Source organism: Peromyscus leucopus, chromosome 3 (genome assembly GCF_004664715.2).
Source record: "Peromyscus leucopus breed LL Stock chromosome 3, UCI_PerLeu_2.1, whole genome shotgun sequence".
In the NCBI taxonomy this organism is placed as follows: Eukaryota; Metazoa; Chordata; class Mammalia; order Rodentia; family Cricetidae; genus Peromyscus; species Peromyscus leucopus.
Window position 1 is genome coordinate 152,954,062 of NC_051065.1, and position 12,664 is coordinate 152,966,725.

The following is a 12,664-nucleotide window of genomic DNA, read 5'->3' on the forward strand; positions in this document are numbered from 1 at the left end:
TTTCCATAGTAGTCGATCTAACTTATATTCCCACCACTAGCATGTGATGTTTTTCTTGATAACTTTCTTAGGGTTACTATTGCTGTGATGAAACACCATAACCAAAGCAGGTTGGGGAGGGATAAGGGTTTATTTGGTTTATGCTTCCACCTTGCTGCTCATCATTGAAGGAGGTCAGGAATTCAAGCAGGGCAGGAGCCTGGAGGCAGAAGCTGATGCAGAGGCCATGGAGGAATCTTGTTTTCTGGCTTGCTCTTCATGGCTTGCTCACTCTACTTTCTTATAGAACCCAGGCCCACCAGTCCAGCGGTGGCACCAGACACAATGGGGTGGACTCTCCCCCATCAATCACTGAGAAATGTCCTACAGCCGGATCTTATGGAGGCATTTTTTTCAATTGAGGTTCTCTCCTTTCAGATGACTCTAGCTTGTGTCAAGTTGACATAAGTCTAGTAGACAGCACAGTACCAAACATTCTGACTTGCTCAATTTGGTTTACATTTCCCTAATGGCTAAAGGAATATTTTTTCTACATAGTCTTTTTTTTTTTCTTTAAAAATGTTTTGCACTGGGTGGTGGTGACACACAGTCTTTAATCCCAGCACTAGGGAGGCAGAGGAAGATGGCCAGTCTGGTCTACAAAGAGAGTTCCAGGACAGCCAAGGCTACAGAGAAATCCTATCTTGAAAAACCAAAAAGAAAGAAAGGAAAGAAAAAAAAAAAAAAAAAAAAAAAAAGAATGCTAGCACATACTCCACCATTGAGTCTTCCCTCATTTTATTTACTTAATAGACAGAGCCTTACTGGCTAGAAGAGCCCATGCTAGCCTATAATTTCTGATGCCCCTGCCTCACCTCTCATGTTCCTATCCTACTACTTTGATAGGGCACAATGGTAGCCTTTGGTCCAGCAAAACCCAGACGATCCACTCTCCTGTTTCCGGATGCTTTGGGGCGTGGGCTGAGCTGGGGGTAGGGCCCGGGGATCACCAGGGGCTTCCCGAGGCTCCGCACACGCAGGGAATTGAGGACCAAGTCCTACCGGGAGCGGGCTCCTGGGGGTTTCCACTGTGTCAGTAAACAAGCCTCAACAGCCAAGTTCCTCCTCTAGGTTCTCTGAGAGAGGGCGAGGTTCCGGGTGTGAGTGGGAGCACGGAGGAGACAAGGAGCCCGAGGTGAGGACCGCCAATAGGTGGGCTGCGCACTGTACCCACGGGATGTAGGACCGCAGGCGTGGGATTTGTAGTCCCGCCGAGTCCTGGCCGAGGGAGAGGTAATTGGCCCCAGCGGTGGGTTTGCCCCGGAGAAAAGAGAGGAGAGAAGCCAGGAGGGACCTATCCCGAGGAAGCCCCGCCTAGCAGAGAGACTGTGGCCTTGGGAGGACTCGGAGGGCGAGGGGGCTCACTCATCCCGCAGGATACCTTCAGGGGCGTTGAGCAGCAGTGGTGGGGACAGGCTCTTTTTAGGTTCTTTGCTTGCGTGGTGTGTGTTTGCACGGCTGCTAAAGAGGGCGGCCCCAAGAGAATGTCGGGTACTCCGGCTCTGCCTTACTCCCTTGAGACCCAGTCTCACTGAACCTGAAGCTTGCAGTTTTGCCAGCGAGCGCTGCTAGGATCTGCGTGTCACTGCCCCCAAAGCTGAGGTTACCAACGTGCGCGGCTTTTAAATGGGTGCCTAGGATTGGAACTCAGGTCCTCTTGCTTGCATAATGAGCATTCTTGTGAGTCATCCCCAGTCCATAGGTTTTTTGTTGTTTTGCGGTGTTCAGTTCCGTTTTATTTTAGACAACACATTCACAGTACTCAGTCTCTCTCTGTCTCTCTGTCTCTCTCTGTCTCTGTCTCTGTCTCTCTGTCTCTCTCTCTCCTCCAGACAGGGTTTCTCTGTGTAGCCCTGACTTTCTGGAACTAGCTCTGTAGACCAGGCTGGCCTCAAACTCACAGAGATCCATCTGCCTCTGCCTCCCAACTGCTGGGATCAAAGATGTTGGCCAACACCGCCTGGCCTGTTTCTCTTTTTAATATCCTTTGGGAGCCTGGTGAGATGGCTCAGTGGTGAAGAGTTTACCGTGTTCCTCCAGAGGATCTGAGTTCAATTCCCAGCAGCATGTTGGATGTCTGTAACTCTAGCTCTAGGCCAGAATCTCTGCATGTACTTATGCATAATTAAAAAAAAAAAAAATCCTCTGGATGCCGGCGGTCCTGGTGCACACCTTTAATCCCAGCACTCTGGATGTGAGTTCAAGGCCAGCATGGGGTCTACAAAGTGAGTTCCAGGACAGGTCCAAAGTTACACAGAGAAACCCTGTAGGGGGGTGGGGGTGGGGGAATCCTCTGTCTATGCTTTACTGAATACTTGATTTTTGAGGGCCTCTGTATCCTGAACGTCAGGATTACAGGCATACGTGAGTATGCCTGGCCTGCTACATTTGTATACAGTATTTTGGGCTTATTAATTGCCTTGGCTTCCTGATCTTTTCTGTTGTGTGCATGCAGTGTGGCACAAAATGAGTTGGCTGGGAGAAATTCTTCTGGGTCTCCCTGATGTTGCAGGCCTGATAACGGCTGCTCCTCGGTGGTCTTCCTCTGCCTGTGTTCAGTAGTGTGGGCTGAACTGATAACATTTAGAAAGGGGCAGCAAAGAGGGACCACGGTACCGCAAGGACCGTGGAGACAGAGGAACTGTGGTGGCTTGACAGCTTAAGAGAGGTGGGGGTGGCAGTCGGATAGCTAAAGAGAGCCACTGTTCCTGCTTCACAGCTGAGGAGGCCCTGGCAACCTCAGAGGCAGACCCAGCAATTCATGCCTGTTTTCCCACCCCTGTCTGGGGCAACGACAAAGCTCAGTTTGGTAAGCCTCTGTGCGGCAGTTCCCAGAGTGGAGCATGGGCAGCCATTGCTTCTAACTGGAGAGGTTCTGGTGCTCCTCCCAGGCTTCTGATGGCTGTGGCTAGGCTCTCAAGTAGCCCAGCGTGTCACCAGTACCCAGTTCGAAAGCTCAGGTCCTGGCATCCAAGGTCACTGAGTAGGCAACTATTTTTTTTGTTTGTTTGTTTTTTTGAGACAAGGTTTCTCTGTGTAGTTTTTCGCCTTTCCTGGATCTGTAGACCAGGCTGGTCTCAAACTCACAAAGATCCACCTGCCTCTGCCTCCCAAGTGCTGGGATTAAAGGCGTGTACCACCACCACCACCACCACCACCACCACCACCACCACCACCACCGGCGGTAACTGTCATTTAATTGTTGAAGCAGCTGAGAGGCCTGGGACCCTCCCATAGCAGTGTCCATGGTAGGTAGGTGGTCCTGCCCCACCACTTCCAGGCCCACTAGGTCCTGAGTGGTTTGCAGCCCAAAGACTCACATCCTTGCTCTGGAATGGAGTCCTGGCAGATATAGGTACCCTGAGTTGTTACCACTGAGTTATAGAGTCAGGCACAAGTTGTTAGTCAACTAAAGTAGCTAAACAATTCAAAAGAGGCCAGGGCAGGAAGAAAAAAGGAAACAGATGGATGAGAAAACTGAGAGATGATAAAAAGACTAAGTGGCCAAATGAGAACCTGCAGGTCCTGGTCCCAACAAGAGTTCCAGAGAGCTTGTGTCTCTTTAGGGCCAAGGGTCAAGGGTCCCAATAATGATGGCCCTCCCAGCGGTGGTAACTCTAGAAGACTGCTTCTACCTGCCTGCTGTTCTTTTCTATCTGCCGCCGCCAAACACTGAGGAAAGCGGAAGTTGCTGCATGCTAGCATTTACAGAACCTCCTATGCCCTTTCTTTCTTTCTTTTTTTTTTTCCCCAGACAGGGTTTCTCTGTGTTGTTTTGTTGTTTGTCCTGGATCTCGCTCTGTAGACCAGGCTGGCCTCCAACTCACAGTGATTTGCCTGCCTCTGCCTCCCGAGTGTTGGGATTAAAGGCCTGTGCCACCACCGCCCAGCTCCTATGCCCTTTCTACCTACCATTTCTGCTCAGATGGAGCAGAACAACACATGTGTAATTGTGGTGGTATTGTGTTCACCAAAATATTGTGTACTCTAATAAAAATATCTGGGGTCAGAGAACAGACAGCCACTAGATACAAAGGCTAGAAAATGGTGGCACTCACACCTTTAATCCTAGCATCCCAGAGATAGAAATCCCTCTGGATCTCTGTGAGTTCAAGGCCACATTGGAAATAGCCAAGCATGGTGACACGCCTTTAATCCCAGAAAGCCAGCCTTTAATCCCAGGGAGTGGTGGTAGAAAGCAGGAAGATATATAAGGCGTGAGGGTGAGAAACTAGACGCATTTGGCTGGTTAAGCATGTGGCTGGTTAAGCTTCAGGCTTTCGAGCAGTAATTCAGCTGAGACCCATTCCGGATGAGGACTCAGAGGCCTCCAGTCTGAGGAGACAAGACCAGCTAAGGATCCGGTGAGGTGAGATAGCTGTGGCTTATTCTGTCTCTCTGATCTACCAGCATGGACCCCAATAACTTGCTTCGGGTTTGATTTTATTAATAAGAACTCTTAAAATTCCTGCTACATGTAATCCCAGCATTTAAAAGGCTAAGGCAGGGTTTCAAATTTGAGAGCAGTCTCGGCTACATAATGAGAGCTTGCCTCCACTCTCAACCAAAATAAAGAAGGCAAAACTTCCAGTTAAGACTATATGGAGCCAGGCGGTGGTGGCGCACGCCTGTAATCCCAGCACTCAGGAGGCAGAGGCAGGTGGATCTCTGTGAGTTCAAGGCCAGCCTGGTCTACAGAGCTAGTCCAGGACAGGCTCCAAAGCTAGAGAGAAAACCTGTCTCGAAACCCCCCCCCCCAAAAAAAAAAGACTATATGGAGTAGCCTGGTGGTGGTAGGGTACACCTTTAATCCAGCACTTGGGGTAGTGGGTAGGGCAGAGGCAGGTGGTCGTTCAAGGTCAGCCTCGCCTTGGACAGAGCTAGTTCTAGGACAGCCAAGGCTACACAAAGAAATCATGTCTCAAAAAACTAAAAGCAACAACAAAACCCAATGGATGAAGTAGACACCACTTCATGTTCCTCCTGCTTGTGCAGCACAATGTACATACATACACATATTCTCTCTCTCTCTCCTTTATTATTTTATTTCATGTGTATGAGTGTTTTATCTGCACATATGTTTATATGCCATGCATGTACCCAGTACCATGCAGAGGTTGTCAGAGGGCATCATATCCCCAGGATCTGGAGTTACACATGGTTGTGAGTTGTCATGTGGGTTTTGGGAACCAAACTCAGGTCCTCTGCAAGAACATCAAATACTTTAACTGTTAAGTCATCTCTCTCCAGCCCTCTCTGTATCTGTTTGCGTCTGTCTGTCTATGTGAATGTCTGTGAGCGTGCCACATGGTCTTCTCTGGGTGGAGACTGGAAGACGGTGTCCTCTACCGCTCTTCTCACCAGGTCTTTGCATCAGGGGTCTTTACCAGAACCTGGGGCTCACTTTTTTTTTTTTTTTAAGCCAATAACGTTACTCCTGTCTTTTGCTCCACTGGTTCCTGGGTTTACAGGCATGTTCAGAACACCAAGCTTGTTACAAGAGTGCTAAGATCTGAACTGGTCTTATCCACCAAGCCACCGCTCCAGCCCCTAGTAAATTTTGTTTTGTTTGAGATCAAGTATTGCTTGCTGCCCAGGCTGCCCAGAACTCATCATCCCCTGCCACTGGCTGGGACTACAGGGGAGCCTTGCCACACTTGGTTTGATAAACTTTTATTGGATCTGGATTTTTGTTTGTTTGTTTGTTTTTGAGACAGGGTTTCTTTGTGTAACAGCGCTGGTCATCCTGGAACTCATAGACCAGGCTGGCCTTGAATTCACAGAGATTCTCTTGCCTCTGCCTCCCGAGTGCTGGAATTAAAGGTGTGCACCACCACTGGCCACCTGCGTGTTGGATTTTTTTTTATTCCTGTAAATCTTCAGCTTTATTTTGGGGGCTCTAATTAAGTTCCTTGAAAGCAGCATGATCTTTTTAGTCTTCATCGCTGTTACTATTCGTCAGGTCTGTGACATTGCTTCATTTTGGGCTAATTATTCCTCCCATGGGCCATTGTTTATGGTGTGTTCTCATAGGCCCTGTTTGAGCACTAGCCCGTTGGACAGTTCTTTTTCCAGATGTCATTCATTTTCATACATGTATGTGCCGATCAGTAAATTCTTCGCTGTGACCTAGTTGGGGTTGTGTGGCTCAATAGTAAAATACATGGCTTTTTGGATTTTTTTTCTTGTTTTGTTTTACTTCTTCGTTTTTGGATTTTTGAGGAAGAGTTTCTCTGTGTAGCAGCCCTGACTGTCCTGGAACCTCACTCTGTAGATGAGGCTAGCCTTGAACTCAGAGATCTACCTGCCTCTGCTTCCCAAGTCCTGGGATTAAAGGTGTGCACCACCATACCCTCCCCCCAATGTTTTAATACTTTACTATTCATTTTTTAATAAAATAATACTCTTAGCCAGGTGGTGGTGACACACACCTTTTGATCCTAGCACCCTGCAGGCAAAGGCAGGAGGATCTCTAAATTCAAGGTCATCCTGGTCTACAGAGTGACTTCCAGGACAGCCAGGACTATTTCACAGAGAAACCCGGTCTTTTTTGTTTGTTTTTGTTGTTTGTTTGTTTGTTTCCAAGACAGGGTTTCTTTGTGTAGCTTTGTGCCTGCCCTGGATCTCACTCTGTAGACCAGGCTGGCCTCGAACTATCCGCCTGCTTCTGTCTCCCGAATGCTGGGATTAGAGGCGTGCACCACCACCGCCTGCTGTAATCCTGTTTTGAAAAACCAAAAAAAAAAAAAAAAAAAAAAAAGCATACTCTCTGATGTCAGGAGTTGGCCTTGAGCTCACGTTGTAGCTGATGACAACCCTGAACTCCCGAACTTCCTGCTCCTAGGTACTGAGAGTGCAGGCACACACTACCACACCCAGTATCAAAACAAAGTGTAGAATGCTTGCGCGTTGCTGATCTCTGGAATCTCTCAGTAATTGTCTCCTATATGTGTGAACACTAAAGTCTGAAATTTGCTTCTTCTCTTCAGGGAGTCATCCAGCGGCACTGTGAGCCTAAGGAACACTTCTCCAGGCAGTGAGTCCGGACGCTTGCTGGGCACTTCTCTGTTTCCTGCCTCCAAAGGATACTCTTTGGTGCCTGGTCTCTAGGATCTTTGAAACAAGTTTTCTTTATATTTTGCCCATTTGTAAAAATTATTTCAGATGGTAAGATTAATCAGGTTGCTGATTCTCAACCCAGGTTTTGCAAAAGTGGAAAACTGAAAACAAGCATTCATTTCATCTTGATGTAAATTCTATGTGAGAAAGTTTACGAAATGACCTGAAGAAAAGACAAATCCAAGAGTGGTGGTTCACGCCTTTAATCCACATCCACTCCAAGGCCACGCCTCTTAACAGTGCCACTCCCTGTGAGATTATGGGGGTGAATTACACTGACGCTATCACAGAGGCTTTTTACTTTTTTCACTTATCATTCCTTAATAGTGTGTGTATGTACGTGTCTTGTTATTTTTCTATTGCTATGAAGAAAATGTGAAGGCATCTTAAAGAAGAAAGTTTATTAGGGGCTTACAGTTCCAGAGAGTTAGAGTTCATGACCATCATAGTGAGGAGCATGGCCGCAGTCAGGCAGGTATGGAAATGGAGTAGTAGCTGAGAATTTACATCCTTATCTGAATTTAAAAGGCAGAGAGAGGGAGAGAGAGCCAGCTAGCTAGCTAGCTAATTGGAATGATGTGGCCTTTTGAAACCTCAAAGCCCACCCCCAGTGACACACCTCCTCCAACAAGGCCACACCTTTGGGGACCACCCACTCTCATTCAAACCATCACAGTATGATACATGTATGTGTATGTTTATTGTAATTGGGGATAGAACACAGGGTCTTTCCCATGCAATGCAAGTATGCTATCATTGAGCTGCATTCTTAGTCCAAGTTAAACGTTTTGTTCTGTTTTTTTCTTCAAGATAGAGTTTCTCTGTATAGCTTTGAAGCCTGTCCTGGAACTTGCTCTCTAGACCAGGCTGGCCTTGAACTCACAGAGACCTGCCTGCTTATGCCTCCTGAGTGCTGGGATTAAAAGCCTGCGACACCACTGCCTAGCTTCAAGTTTAAGATTTTTTTTTTTTTTTTTTTTTTTTTGAGACAGGGTTTCTCTGTGTAGCTTTGCCCCTTTCCTGGAACTCATTCTGTAGCCCAGGCTGGCCTCAAACTCACAGAGACCTGCCTGCCTCAGCCTCCCAGTGCTGGGATCAAAGGCTTGCGAAACCACTGCCCCGCCCAGTTTAAGATTTTTAAAGCATTAAGTATGAAAATTAAAATATAATAGTTTAACTGTTATACCCTTTAAAAATATTTTAATTTGGGCCAGGCGGTGGTGGTGCATGCCTTAATCCCAACACTTGGGAGACAGAGGTAGGTGGATCTCTGTGAGTTTGAGCCCAGCCTGGTCTACAGAGTTCCAGAACAGGCTCCAAAGCTACACCGAGAAACCCTGTTTCAAAACACAAAAACAAAAAACCAAAAACAAACAAAAAATTTAATTCAGGGCCATGCAAGATGGTTCAGGCCTCTAAACCCAGCACTTGGGAGGCAGAGGCAAGCAGATATCTATGAGTTCAAGGCCAGCCTGGTCTACAGAGCAAATTCCAGGACAGCCAGGGCTACACAGAGAAATCCTATCTCAAAAATATTTTTGTTTTAATTTAAAAAATTTTTGTGAGCCAGGTGGTGGTGGCATACACCTTTAATGATAACACTTGCGAGGCAGAGGCAGGTGGACTTCTGTGAGTTCCAGGACAGCCAGGGATACACAGAAAAACCCTGTCTCTGGGGAAAAAAAAAGTATTTAAAAATTTTTTTGTGGGGCTCAAGAGATGGCTTGGCAGTTAAAAGCACTTGTTGCTCTTGCAGAGGACCAAAGTTCAGGTCCCAGCACCCACATGTGGTTAATAACCATCCATAACTTCAATTCAAAGGAATCTTAACACCCTGACCTCCACATGCACCGGGTGTGCATGCTGTGTGCACACATACATGTAGACAATAAGCTCAAACACGTAAAATAATTTTTTTTTTTTTTTTTTTTTGGTTTTTGGTTTTTTAAGACAGGGTTTCTCTGTATAGCTTTGCGCCTTTCCTCGAACTCACTTGGTAGCCCAGGCTGGCCTCGAACTCACAGAGATCCGCCTGGCTCTGCCTCCCCAGTGCTAGGATTAAAGGCATGCGCTGCTACCACCACCCGGCTAAAATAAATAAATTTTAAAATTTAAAAAATGTGTATGAGGGTCTTGTGTCTGTGCTTATGTAGAGGTCAGAGGATAACTTATGGGAGTCAGTTCTCTTCTTCCATCATGTAGGTCCCGGGGATTGAACCTAGGTCTTCAGGCTTGGCTGCATGTGCTTTCGCCCACTGAGTTATCTCACTGGGCACTCCCCCTTAAATATTTTTTTTTTTGTGTGTGTGTGTGTGTGTGTGTGTCTATGTCTATCTGATGCTGTGCATTCTAGGGTGCTGTGGAGGTTCAGTGGACAACTTTTGAGAGTTGACTCTTCTTTCACTGTACAGATCCCAGGGATTGATTCAGGTCTCAGCCTCAGAAACAGGCTCTTTTTCCTGCTAAACCATCTTGCCCCCCAACCTTAATTTTTTAAAGAAGTTTTCCTTTATTAGTATGTATTAATTACATGTAATAATGGGTTCCTTGTGAGATTTTCACAAAGGTCTATAATATTATTTTGATCACACAGTCCCATTGTTCTCTACCTCCCGCTCCCATGGATCCTTTTTCTCTGCCCACCTAGTCCCCTTTTGCTTTTATGTTTTGTTTTTTTTCCTAGCAAACCAAGGAATTTAATGAGAGTTACTTAACCTGAGTGAGGGGTTGTTTACAGGTGCCTAAGTGATTCTTTCAGTCAAGTAAATGTCTCCCTCTCTTTCCCCAGCAATGTTAACTACTATAGGAAGTGTGAGCTTCTAGAAGTCTCTCTCTCCAGCAAGTGCCAATTGTTAAGCTTCAGGGAAGTGAATCCTTAGGATCCCTTCCCCCTCCATGAGGGCATGTTGATGGGCTCAGTCTTTTGCAGGTCTTACTCAAGTAAGCTCAGCCGCTGAGAGGTTAGGAGGGCAATGGCCATGATGTGCCTGGAAGACAGTGTTCTACATCACTCCTCATCAGCTTGTTCTTGTGTTCTTTCCACTTCGTCTTCCAGGATGTTCTCTGAGCCTTGGAAGGTGTTGATTTGGATACCCTTCTTAGGGACGACCATTCAACAGTCACTCACTCTCTGCAAACTGACCAGCTAGAGCCTATGGGCCCCGGTGCTGTTTACCTCCGTCACAGTGACTGCACTTTGAACTACTAGCAGCCGGGCTGCTAAGGACATAGCCTGAGGGGAATTCTGTTCCTCCAGACAATGGCTCTGTTGCTGCTGCTCAAGGAAGCTCTAACTAAACCTCTGTCATTCAAAGGCTAGGGTGAACCTTCCAGCTCAGAGAGTTAGAGTAGTGACTGGCTAACTTCTCTCTTAGCTGAAGCCCTTCTCCTCCTCCACCCCAACTAAAAAACCCACCCTGCACTCCTCCCTGCGATTTCCTGTCAGCTGGTGGCTCACCCACCCCTCTGAGCCCAGCTTAATTTCATTTAACACAAATGTGACACTTCTTTACATAGTTAAACAAATGCAGTATAAACATCTTCACCTAGTTAAATAAATATCCCACAACACACTACCGCTCACAGCAAAAGGAATTTTCTCTGGCCAGTGCTGAAAGCAGCAGTCTGTGGCATCAACATAAATGTGTAGAAGGGAATTTGAGGGCACATTAGGAGCAGTTAGTAAAAGAACAACAGTAGCATCCATACTAGGGCCTAAGCCGGGGCCCGAGTGCCCGGATTAACGGGGTGTGCTACCATGGCCAGCTGCAGGCATCAACTTTAGTGTGCAGACCTTGGGGAAATACTTTCCCAAGCAGCTGTTTTTGAGGAACATGGAACCCCTTCAGCTCAGGCTTTCTTCGTACAAATCAATTTGGATCTATATAATGGACTATGGGTAACCTGGAATTGTGAGCTAGAAATACAAAACAAAAACAACAGCAGCAAAAGCCTTCTTCTTCAACTTGCTTTTGTCAGAATTATTATTATTATTATTGGTATTATGGTATTTTTATTTTATGGGTGGCTGGTCCACTGAAACTGTAGTTACAGACAGTTGTAAGCTGCCATGTGGGTGCTGGGAATTGAACCTGGGTCCTCTGGAAGAGCAGTCAGTGCTCTTAACCACTAACCCATCTCTCTAGGCCCTTGTCAGAATATTTTATCATACCAAAAGGAGGAAGCCAAAGCACCAACTACTCAGCATAAAGCACATTGTTTGTTTAATGTATGCGAACTGGAGCACTTTCATAGGGTGAACTTTTTGTTATTGTTTCTCTGTGTTTTTTTTTTTTTTTTTTTTTTTTTTTTTTTCTGATTTTTCTCTGTGTAGCTTTACACCTTTCCTGGAACTCATTTTGTAGCCCAGGCGGGCCTCAAACTCACAGAGACCTACCTGCCTCTGCCTCCCTAGTGCTGGGATTAAAGGTGTGTGCCACCACCACGAGGCTAGGGTGAATTTTTGTTTTTGTTTTTGTTTTTTTTGAGACTGGGTTTCTCTGTGTAGTTTTGGTGCCTCTCCTGGATCTCACTCTGTAGACCAGGCTGGCCTCGAACTCACAGAAATCTGCCTGGCTCTGCCTACAGAGTGCTGGGATTAGAGGTGTATGCCACTACTGCCTAGCCCTTAGGGTGACTTTTATATCAGTTAGGACACCCATATACTATGTAAGTTCTCAAAGGCCAGTTAAGGGCTGCCCTTGCAAGTAGACCTTTCTAAGCAACATCTCAGGCCTGGTATGTGTGTGCAGGACACCAGTCACTCTTCACTATTGACACAGTCTTGCAGGAACCCTGGAGTTAATTTGGCTCAGTTAGCTGTCCAGCAAGCCTCCAGGTACCCCCTCCCCCACCTGCTAATCCACAATGAGATTACAGGCGCATCTCACAGTGTTCATCTTTGTTTGTGGGTGCTGAGGATTCTAACTCAGGACTTCATGCTTACAGAGCAAATACTGTACGAACTGATCCATCTCTTGAGTGCTGGGATTAAAGGTGTAAACTTTAAGCTTTAAGCCAACTTTATGGCTGGCATTTTAAATAAAGGGGACCTAGAGTAATCATTTGGACACAAGTTTATGGTGCTAGAAGCTATGCTATGGTTTCAGTGCCCAGGTTCAGACAAGGTCATTACATCAAGAGTTCTGCAGTTGTCAGTTCACAAGACCATGTGTTTCCATCTCCGTGTGAATTCAATAATACATTTACAATGACCACCAACATTGAAAGAAGTGGTGTGCCTGTCTTTGCTCATCTGTGATTAGCACAAATGTTTGCAGACATAGCACCAGTGGATACTCACAGTGAATGTACTCCAGTAACCAGGGATCTGGGTCATGTTTTTACATTGGGGCTGTCTAACTAAAACGTGATAACCAACCAGAACTTCCTGCATGTCAACTGCCGTCCTGTCATAGACAGGAGTTGGAATTGTGCAAATCCAAATAATGTGAATATTTAAAAGTTTTATGTTACTCCCGAAGTTTCAATTATTCAGTTTCTAAAT

At 46.2% G+C, this 12,664-nt stretch overlaps 1 long non-coding RNA gene across 1 annotated transcript; it reads left to right on the forward strand.

Moving 5' to 3' along the window:
- The first annotated feature begins 945 nt into the window (after positions 1 to 945).
- LOC119087678 lies at positions 946 to 7,180 on the forward strand. Its single transcript, XR_005091188.1, has 2 exons — positions 946 to 1,174; positions 7,029 to 7,180. It is a non-coding gene; the product is annotated as an uncharacterized LOC119087678 (long non-coding RNA).
- Positions 7,181 to 12,664: the final 5,484 nt, after the last annotated feature.